The sequence below is a fragment of the Lynx canadensis genome, chromosome B2 (assembly GCF_007474595.2).
Source record: "Lynx canadensis isolate LIC74 chromosome B2, mLynCan4.pri.v2, whole genome shotgun sequence".
NCBI classification, from domain to species: domain Eukaryota; kingdom Metazoa; phylum Chordata; class Mammalia; order Carnivora; family Felidae; genus Lynx; species Lynx canadensis.
Window position 1 is genome coordinate 47,579,434 of NC_044307.1, and position 10,865 is coordinate 47,590,298.

Here is a 10,865-nt window from a genome sequence, read left to right on the forward strand (position 1 = left end):
AAGGAGAGGTGGAGGACTAGGATGAGTGAGAGCTGACACTCTTTTGCCTCTCCTATTGGCATTAACCCAACAATTGCATGCCATTCGTTTTTCTTTGTATACCCATGGTGCCCCCTGACCCTAAGACTATAAACCTCCTACCTGGTGGTGCCCCATTCCCCGTGATCATAAATTGCTACTCCTTACTTTCATCTGAAACTTCCAGTTCTGCAGGTAAACTGAAAACCAATAAGAGATGATGCTTGGTCATAGCAACAAGATTTATTAAGCTACTTTCATGTAGACAGAAATCTCTTTAAAATAAAAAATAATAATAATTATTAATGCAGAATTAGCAATTATTTTTTAAGTTTAAAGAGACTTCTATAATCAGCAATTATTACTGATCAAATTAATTCATGAATGAATTGATGACTATGGTGGTCCGTATGTGCCTGACATCATTCAAAAGAGTGCTTATAAACCACGTGGGCCCTGCTCCCAGGCAGTGCTTGGCACAGAGTAAGGAAGCCTTAACTATTGGAGGAGTGACTAAATTTAGTGACAAAAGCTTGAGACTCTATTGTCACAATCCTGTCATTAAGTAACAAAGAAAAGGAAAAAATATATGAGGAAAAGAACTAAAGAGAAAAAGGGGAAAGGCCAAAAAGAAGGCAAATATACACTGAGAAAGTGATATTTTGGAACAATGCACTGTCTACTCTTGAGCACATATCACTTTCCTATTCCCAGCACTACCTGCCCTGATACATACTGTATCTTCTTAAAGTTCAAATAATTTTTGAAATTCTTTGCAATTATTGAAATAATTCCAAGTTAATAATTTGATTACTATAAAATGTGATTATTCAGAAATTTAATGGCTGACACTTTTAACAAGCCTTTTCAAATTTACCTCTCATTCTTGATCTCATGAAGCTTTATTGTTTGGATATTTAGAATTCCATAAAAAAATGCTGCTATAATTTGAATAAAATGCCTAACTGATTTAAGTTGCAATAAAATATTTTTATTCTGGGCTTTGGTCATTATGCTCAGACCTAAGTTTGAAGAAGAAAGCATGGTAGATGAAGGAAAGAAGAAAGGCTTGATTTATCCTATAAAATAAGAGAGACTGTTGAAAGTGGAATAGCATGATATTAACTAATTTGAGGTATAACTGCAGATGAAGTTTTGGGGTGATGGTGGGGTGGTCTGGAGCCGACAGCCAAGAAAGAATTCTTAAATACATCTTTGGTGCAAAAAGGTGCTTTCATTAAAGCACGGGGTCAGGACCCATGGGCAGGAAGCGCTGCACTGGGGTCATGACAGGTAACTCATTATAAACCCCCAGATTGGGAGGGGGTCAGAGATAGAGTAAGTCTTTAAGGTATTTTAGAAGCAAGGTTTCTAGGACCTTGAGGGGCTAGCTGTTGGTAGAGAAATGCCGTTTATTACCATTTAATAAAACCTCAGTCATGAGACCCTTCAGAAGTATATCAGGGGCCCATAAGCTTGGCGTATGATTGCCAGCCTATATCTCGGGGCAGTTGAGATAAAGGAAGTAGACTTACAGGATCCTCGAGGTTGGGATACTGTTAAGCTAAGATTCTCTTTTGCCCCTAGCAAAGTGTCCTCATTGAGGCAACTGGGCTTTTAGAGAGAGGTCACTCTGCTGGTTTCAAGGACTTGTCAATGGGCTATCAGCAGTAAGGGAATTAATTTTTCATTTGCCTAAGTTTCCCACATCACCCTGGCAAGCAACTAAACCCCTTTTCTTTGTTCTTGGGTAGCCAGGAGTGTCCGAGGAATATCACACATATTCCATGGCAGGGTTGGGATGGGGGATACTCCCTCATCAACTGCCATATAAAGAATGAATCAGGAGGTGGAGGACAAGGATGAAAGCAGAGACCAGGTAGAGGTTTATTTCAGTAACAGGCCATGAGATGATAATGGCTTCTTGTAGGTTTATAGCAGTGGAAATGGAAGAAAATGGATTAAACTGAGAATGATTTTGCAGGGAAAGCCAACATGATTTACTGATAGACTAGAGGTGGAATGTGAGTAAAAGAAAGGAATTTTTAAAAAGCACCAGTGGAATGTGAGTAAAAGAAAGGAATTTTTAAAAAGCACCAGTCGCTTCTTTTTGGAGGAGAAGGCCAGAGTCAGATGTTGGCAGGGAGGCCAAGGCCCCTACCAGTGTAAACAGAGAGCTGGGGTTTAGGCTGTTCCACAATGGGTGAACCAGAGCCAGTGAGTGCCCCTCCACTCCCTCTGAGGCAGTACATCAAGGAGTGTACAGATGAAAATATTCAGGAAGGCCTAAGCGTCAGGCCTATACTTACAATAAAAAAATAGTTGGAAGATGTTAAGCAACCAGTTCCAATGTGATGATCTTATCATCTGCCCTGCAGAAAGTTAGGACAATAAACAGCTTCATCCTATACAGTTTGGTCACAAGAATAAGCTGAGAAAACTCAATATGTCTATCCTTATTAATTTCTTAGACTTCATAGACTTTATTTATGTATGTATGTATGTATGTATGTATGTATGTATGTATGTATGTAATTTTTAAGTAGGCTTCATGCCCAGCACAGAGCCCAACATGAGGCTTGGAAATCAGGACCAATCCTGAGATCAAGACCTGAGCTGAGATCAAGAGAAGGACACTTAACTAAGTCACCCAGGTGCCCCAGACCTCTTAGATATTTTGATATGGAGTCCTGGGAATATAAAATGAGAAGAGAAAGCTAGAAGATCTTAAGCTGCTTTTTGTACTAATGCATAGGACTCCATCAAGAGAGACCTTGAGAATTACAAGGAAGGTGAAGAAATGCTAATGCCTTGAAATAGTTAAGATGTTTCAAAAGCATCTACAACGAGTCATTGAGATGACACAGTTGGTTGGCTTCTTTGCCTGATGATTTGCCCCATTCAGAAGCAGATATGTGAGATATAGAGAGAAGCAAGAGATGTTGATGATAGCAACATTTGAAGTGGTCAGAATGAACTACAGAGAGAAAATGTATTTTGTCTGGAGAGACCAAATGATAAAGATGCTGCTTTGTGTACATAATTGATGCAATGAATGAAAGACAGTGAAGGATGTTTCTTTTTCTTCTTGCTTTTCTTTTTCTCTTTCAGTAAATAGCATCATATATCAGTTAATTTGCTTTTGGACAGCCTTAAAAGAGTTATCACCAGAAGTCATGTAAATGGCTTGAGTCTCCAACTTTTTGAATCACAAGATGTCACAGGCAGTAATTTCATTTTATGGCAAGCATAAGCAAATGAGTGCACCTGCATTAGTGCAATCACCTTAAAAACCACAGTATTTGCTGCTATTGTATGGAACATTTCTGTTTTTGGAGTTGAAGTATAACATTGAAGATATTCTCAGTAACAGCAAGATTCCATCCTTGAAAAGTAGATTTGTCATTTGCTTTAAGAATGAGAGATAAAGGATATCACGCTATATAAATATGAAATAATAATAATAAAAAAGCAATATCTGTCTACTTTTCAGTCTGAGGCAGAGCACCCAAGGAAGGAACAGACTGGGATGAGGTAGAGTAGCACAGTGGAGAGCAAAGGATGATGGACTTAGAGCTGAGAGGCAAGAAATTGATAACAGGCACACACCTTATTCGGGATGTCTACCCTGTTTACACCATGTTGGATAACAATCCATCTCTCTTCAAAAGTCAATGCTTTCTGTTTCTTATTGTCACTTGGAATATGACATAGGTTTTTGTTGGTCTGCTTAATGCCAGTTTCACAGCAGTGGAATACTGACATAATGTTGTCATCACAGGTCTGGAACGTGCCGGTTTTCAAGAAATATTAATTAAACCAATGATCATTGCAGCTGAACTTTTCACATTTTATTGTCTTAAAATACTTCTTTTGTGAATTTTCTATTGTTATCTTTGAGTATTTGTCCAGCTTTTATTATTTGTTTGAATGATTTATATATGCAAGGTATCTAGCCTTTTTAGTATTTGCAGAGAAAATATTTTTCCTTAGTTTTACATACTTTTTATTTTTTGTTTTTCCTTTTGTGTTCTTGTTTGTTTTGTTTTTTTTAGTAATTATACCTTGAGCTTTCACATGGTCAAATATAATATTCCTCTCTTTTGTGACTTCTTCCATTACCTTTATGCTTATAAACATCTTCCCGACTAAAAATTTTTTTTTTAAGTTTATTTATTTATTTTGAGAGAGAGAGCAAGTAGGATAGGGGCAGAGATAGAGGTAGAGATAGAATCCCAAGCATGCTCTGCACTGTCAGCACAGAGCCCGATGCAGGGTTCAAACTCATGAAATCATGACCTGAGCTGAAATCAAGAGTTAGATGCTTAACTGACTGAGCCACCCAAGCACCCTAACATCTTCCCCATTTTAATGGCACATATTCATCGTGTGTGCATTTATTGTTTTTTAATTATGACATTTAAATTCTTTCTCTAGAATGTATTTTAGTGTGTAATATGAAAAGTATGTGACAAGCCTTGTTAAAATTATATTTGTTTCTAATAAATTGAATCATAAATTCAATTAACATTTTGTTAGGTATTTATTCACCAGAAATACTATTGATTGGTTGATTGATTGATTGTGTAATTGACACCATTGTTTGTTTCAGGTGTACAATGTAGTGATTTAATAATTGTATGCTGCAAAATGATTACCACAGTAAGTTTGTCATCATACATAGTGACACATTTTTTTTTCTTGTGGTAAGAACTTTCAAGATCCACTGTCTTAGCTTATTTCAAATAAGCAATACAGTATTATTAGCTATAGTAACTATGCTGTGCATTATATCCTCGTGACTTATTCATTTTATAACTAAAAAATTGCACCTTTCACCCCTTTCACCAGTCAGTTGTGTCCTCCCCTAGCTCTGCCTTAGGCAACCACCAACCTGTGGTTCATTTAAAAAAAAAAAATTAGATTCTACATATAAATAAGAAAACATGGTATTTGTAATTTTTGTCTGACTTATTTCGCTTGGTGTAATACCCTCAAAGTCCATTCATGTTGTTGCAAATGGTGAGAGTTCCTTCTTATTAATGGCTAAATACTATTCCATTGTGTATATTTACCATATTTTCTTTATCTATTCATTCATCAGTGGACATTTAGGTTGTTTAAATACCTTGGCTATTGCAAATAATGCTATAATAAACATAAGGATGCATATATCTTTTCATTAGTGTTTTGATTTTCTTTGGATAAACACCCAAAGGTGGTATATCTATTTTTAATTTTTGAGGAACCTCCATACTGTTTGCCATAATGGCTGCACCGATTTACATTCTCAACAACAGTGCATGAGGGTTGCCTTTTTTTTCACATCCTTGAAAACACTTGTTATTTGTTTTCTTTTTGGTGATAGATTCTAATAGATGTGAGGTTCTATCTCATTGTGATTTTGATTTGAATTCCCCTGATGATTAATGATGTTGGGTGTCTTCTCATGTACTTATTAGCTACCTCAGAAATATTAAGTGACAGCTATCTACTAGATAAACACAGAGATAATGAAAAATATATGCCTTTTTTAAGTTACAGGTTAGTAGGTGAAATAGTAATGAAATATATAGGTAACAGTAATATATTTGCCAATTTATTTGCTAATAAAGAATATTAAATCTTATCAAATGTCTTTTAGATTTACACCTGTATTTTTCTTTTGACCTATTATATGATGTTAATTGTTTTTAAAAATATAAGCCATCTTTATTTTCCTCTTGGTATCAATGCCTCCTTTTTCACTGTTGTTACTGTTTAACACATTCCTTGCTTTAATTTGGTGGTATTTTAAAGATTTAATATTCATAAGTGAGTTCACTTTTGTGGAGGGAGTTTTGTGTGAGTAAAAGAGACAGAAAATAAACAATATAAATGGCATAGAGATTAAAATAATGTTCTTGGAAACTAAAATCATCACGTGGTTTAACAAACTGCATCATAATGTTGCATTTGCATGTGTACACATAACAGTGATTTGGCACAAACTGATGGGAGATATCATTCTAAGAAGACAATCAGGGACCAGATCACAGATATTTATATCATTTTAAGGAGTTTTTTGAGAGAGAGAGAGAGAGAGAGAGAGAGAGAGAGAGAGACAGAAAGAGATGGAGACACAGAATCCGAAGCAGGCTGCAGGCTCTGAGCTGTCAGCACAGAGCCCAATGCAGGGCTCGAACTCATGAATGAGAGCCAAACTCATGACCTGAGCCAAAGTCAGATACTTTACTGACTGAGCCTCCCAGGCATCCTTTAAGGAGGTTTTAATGGCTTTATCAGAGAAATAATATAATAAGTTGTATGTCTTGGAAAAATCACTTTAGCAGAATTATGGGGACAAATAAGAAAGGTTGTGGTTATTTAATATTTTCATAGTCTAGATTAGAAAATATGAATGCTTGAACTATTTGTCATTGGGGATGGAACTAAGGGGATGGAAAAAGACAATAAGGACATTCAACAGAACATGGGCATAACCGAATATGGAAGGTGAGTAGCAATGAGAGAGAGGTAACCAGGGTAAACATAAGATTTTCATTTGCTTACTGCTAACCACTGAGATAAGCAATACAGATGAAGAGGAGTATTGATAAGGGGAGAAATTGGGCTTGAATCAGAGATGCTTATGCAACATCTAGATGGAACTGTCCAGTAAGCATTATAAACTTGCATTTCAGGGAGGGATACAAACTTGGAGTCGTAAAGCAATTAGTTGAGGTTACGCAGATGGTAAAGGCAGCCCTGGGACAATATATATTTTGAGAAGAGATGCAAAAATAGAATGGTAGGGAAATGTACATATAGGATAAAACTGAAGTAGAGAATTGAGATAAACAAGGAAAAGCAAGAGAGATTGGTGGCCTGAAGGGCAAAGGGGGTAACAAAGGTTTAAGAAGAAAGGAAGTGATCAGTAATCTTACAGATACCAGAACTTCATGAATATGAAGGGAATAAATGTCTTGAATTAAGGAAATTGGATGTCAATTATAAATTATTTTGTACTGTAGACATTTCTTAATTTCATTTACTTACCAATATTTAATCAATAGAAAAATCACAATAAGCCTGATTCAAAGCTGTCATGTTGGTTTGGCAAAATGTAGCTTAATAACCTTTAATGATAAAATGCCACATTTCCTGTGGATTCTTTTTTGATCCTCACATTCATTCTATTACAAAAATTTCCCTTTGCTGGATAATAGATGTAAGATCAAGCATATTTTGGCTTTCTAGGAACCAAGAGCTACCTTCACTGGCTATAAGCAAATGAGTGGGAGTGTCATGGTCAAATCTGGGATGCAAAGGAGATTGAGGTTGAAGTCCTTTAGTGACTTCCAAGAAACACACAAAAATCACCCCCACAGGGAAGGAAAGAGGTTACCTTTCTTTTGATTCTGCCTGATGACTTAAAGTTAAATGCTACATGCAGCCCTGTCATCCTAAATTTGATTTACTGAAGGCTGCCACAGATTAAAAAAAAAAAAATCTGCATCTTATGATGGAAGTAAAGTGTCTTGAAAAATGGCACCGCTTTCTTACTTGTACAAAGGTTTCATACAGGCCATCAGTCACTTTAGTCTTACTTCAATCTGTGACCTAGAAACACAAGTATTATGTATAGATCTCATTCAAATTTAGACATCTCAAGAAGGAATGTCAAAGCTGAAGAATGAAAGTTTGCTATGGTTTTCTTTGCCATTGCAGGCCCTTTATTTGTAAAGCTTGAATATCTTTCAGTTTTATGGCATCCAACCACAATCATTTTCACTATTGTAGTGAAGGCTGACACAAAGCTGGGTCCAATATTTTTCAGTATAATAAGAAAGAAGGCCATTAGATAAAGAAAAGATGTTTTGTTCTTTTTGGTTTCACCAAACAATATTTCACGTGAATTTTCTGTTTTCACACATGAATAATTTTTACTGGCTCTAATATTCCATTCTCTAGATTCGAAGTTTATGCAAATACTGTATTAAAGAAAAAAATATGTGACAGAGGTTGAATGTGGTCCACAAGCCTAAAATACTTACTATCTTGACCTTTACAAAAAGTTTTTCAGCTCCTGCTGTAGATGGACCATAATGGTCTTTAACCAGTTTATTCTTTTTTTTATTATTTAAATTTTTAAATGTTTATTCAGAGAGAGAGACAGACAGAGACAGAGACAGAGTGTGAGAGGAGGAGGGGCAGAGAGAGGGAGACACAGAATCCGAAGCAGGCTCTGAGCCATCTGCATAGAGCCCAATGTGGGGCTCGAACCCACGGGCTGTGAGATCATGACTTGAGCTAAAGTTGGAAGCTTAACCCACTGAGCCACCCAGGTGCCCTAACCAGTTCATTCTACATAGATTTAAGCATGTAGGTTGTTTTCAAAAAAATTTTAAGCCATTTTACACAATACTGCAATTATACCATTTTGTACAAACATTTCACACACATAAATGAATATATCTATTGAAAAATTTCTCCAAAGTGAAGTTGTATTTATGCAACTGTGTGCATTTTTTTTTTTTATGAAATTTATTGACAAATTGGTTTCCATACAACACCCAGTGCTCATCCCAAAAGGTGCCCTCCTCAATACCCATCACCCACCCTCCCCTCCCTCCCACCCCCCATCAACCCTCAGTTTGTTCTCAGTTTTTAACAGTCTCTTATGCTTTGGCTCTCTCCCACTCTAACCTCTTTTTTTTTTTTTTCCTTCCCCTCCCCCATGGGTTCCTGTTAAGTTTCTCAGGATCCACATAAGAGTGAAACCATATGGTATCTGTCTTTCTCTGTATGGCTTATTTCACTTAGCATTACACTCTCCAGTTCCATCCACGTTGCTACAAAGGGCCATATTTCATTTTTTCTCATTGCCACATAGTACTCCATTGTGTATATATACCACAATTTCTTTATCCATTCATCAGTTGATGGACATTTAGGCTCTTTCCATAATTTGGCTATTGTTGAGAGTGCTGCTATGAACATTGGGGTACAAGTGCCCCTATGCATCAGTACTCCTGTATCCCTTGGATAAATTCCTAGCAGTGCTATTGCTGGGTCATAGGGTAGGTCTATTTTTAATTTTCTAAGGAACCTCCACACTGCTTTCCAGAGCGGCTGCACCAATTTGCATTCCCACCAACAGTGCAAGAGGGTTCCCGTTTCTCCACATCCTCTCCAGCATCTATAGTCTCCTGATTTGTTCATTTTGGCCACTCTGACTGGCGTGAGGTGATACCTGAGTGTGGTTTTGATTTGTATTTCCCTGATAAGGAGCGACGCTGAACATCTTTTCATGTGCCTGTTGGCCATCTGGATGTCTTCTTTAGAGAAGTGTCTATTCATGTTTTCTGCCCATTTCTTCACTGGGTTATTTGTTTTTCGGGTGTGGAGTTTGGTGAGCTCTTTATAGATTTTAGATACTAGCCCTTTGTCCAATATGTCATTTGCAAATATCTTTTCCCATTCCGTTGGTTGCCTTTTAGTTTTGTTGGTTGTTTCCTTTGCTGTGCAGAAGCTTTTGATCTTCATAAGGTCCCAGTAATTCACTTTTGCTTTTAATTCCCTTGCCTTTGGGGATGTGTCGAGGAAGAGATTGCTACGGCTGAGGTCAGAGAGATCTTTTCCTGCTTTCTCCTCTAAGGTTTTGATGGTTTCCTGTCTCACATTTAGGTCCTTTATCCATTTTGAGTTTATTTTTGTAAATGGTGTGAGAAAGTGGTCTAGTTTCAACCTTCTGCATGTTGCTGTCCAGTTCTCCCAGCACCATTTGTTAAAGAGGCTGTCTTTTTTCCATTGGATGTTCTTTCCTGCTTTGTCAAAGATGAGTTGGCCATACGTTTGTGGGTCTAGTTCTGGGGTTTCTATTCTATTCCATTGGTCTGTGTGTCTGTTTTTGTGCCAATACCATGCTGTCTTGATGATGACAGCTTTGTAGTAGAGGCTAAAGTCTGGGATTGTGATGCCTCCTGCTTTGGTCTTCTTCTTCAAAATTCCTTTGGCTATTCGGGGCCTTTTGTGGTTCCATATGAATTTTAGGATTGCTTGTTCTAGTTTCGAGAAGAATGCTGGTGCAATTTTGATTGGGATTGCATTGAATGTGTAGATAGCTTTGGGTAGTATTGACATTTTGACAATATTTATTTTTCCAATCCATGAGCAGGGAATGTCTTTCCATTTCTTTAAGTCTTCTTCAATTACCTTCATAAGCTTTCTATAGTTTTCAGCATACAGATCCTTTACATCTTTGGTTAGATTTATTCCTAGGTATTTTATGCTTCTTGGTGCAATTGTGAATGGGATCATTTTCTTTATTTGTCTTTCTGTTGCTTCATTCTTAGTGTATAAGAATGCAACTGATTTCTGGACATTGATTTTGTATCCTGCAACTTTGCTGAATTCATGTATCAGTTCTAGCAGACTTTTGGTGGAGTCTATCGGATTTTCCATGTATAATATCATGTCATCTGCAAAAAGCGAAAGCTTGACTTCATCTTTGCCAATTTGGATGCCTTTGATTTCCTTTTGTTGTCTGATTGCTGATGCTAGAACTTCCAGCACTATGTTAAACAACAGCGGTGAGAGTGGGCATCCCTGTCGTGTTCCTGATCTCAGCGAAAAAGCTCTCAGTTTTTCCCCGTTGAGGATGATGTTAGCTGTGGGCTTTTCATAAATGGCTTTTATGATCTTTAAGTATGTTCCTTCTATCCCGACTTTCTCAAGGGTTTTTATTAAGAAAGGGTGCTGGATTTTGGCAAAGGCCTTTTCTGCATCGATTGACAGGATCATATGGTTCTTCTCTTTTTTTTTGTTAATGTGATGTATCACGTTGATTGATTTGCGAATGTTGA

General features: G+C 37.0%; 1 pseudogene; it reads left to right on the forward strand.

Moving 5' to 3' along the window:
- Positions 1 to 2,217: 2,217 nt before the first annotated feature.
- LOC115514922 lies at positions 2,218 to 3,087 on the forward strand (annotated as a pseudogene).
- Positions 3,088 to 10,865: the final 7,778 nt, after the last annotated feature.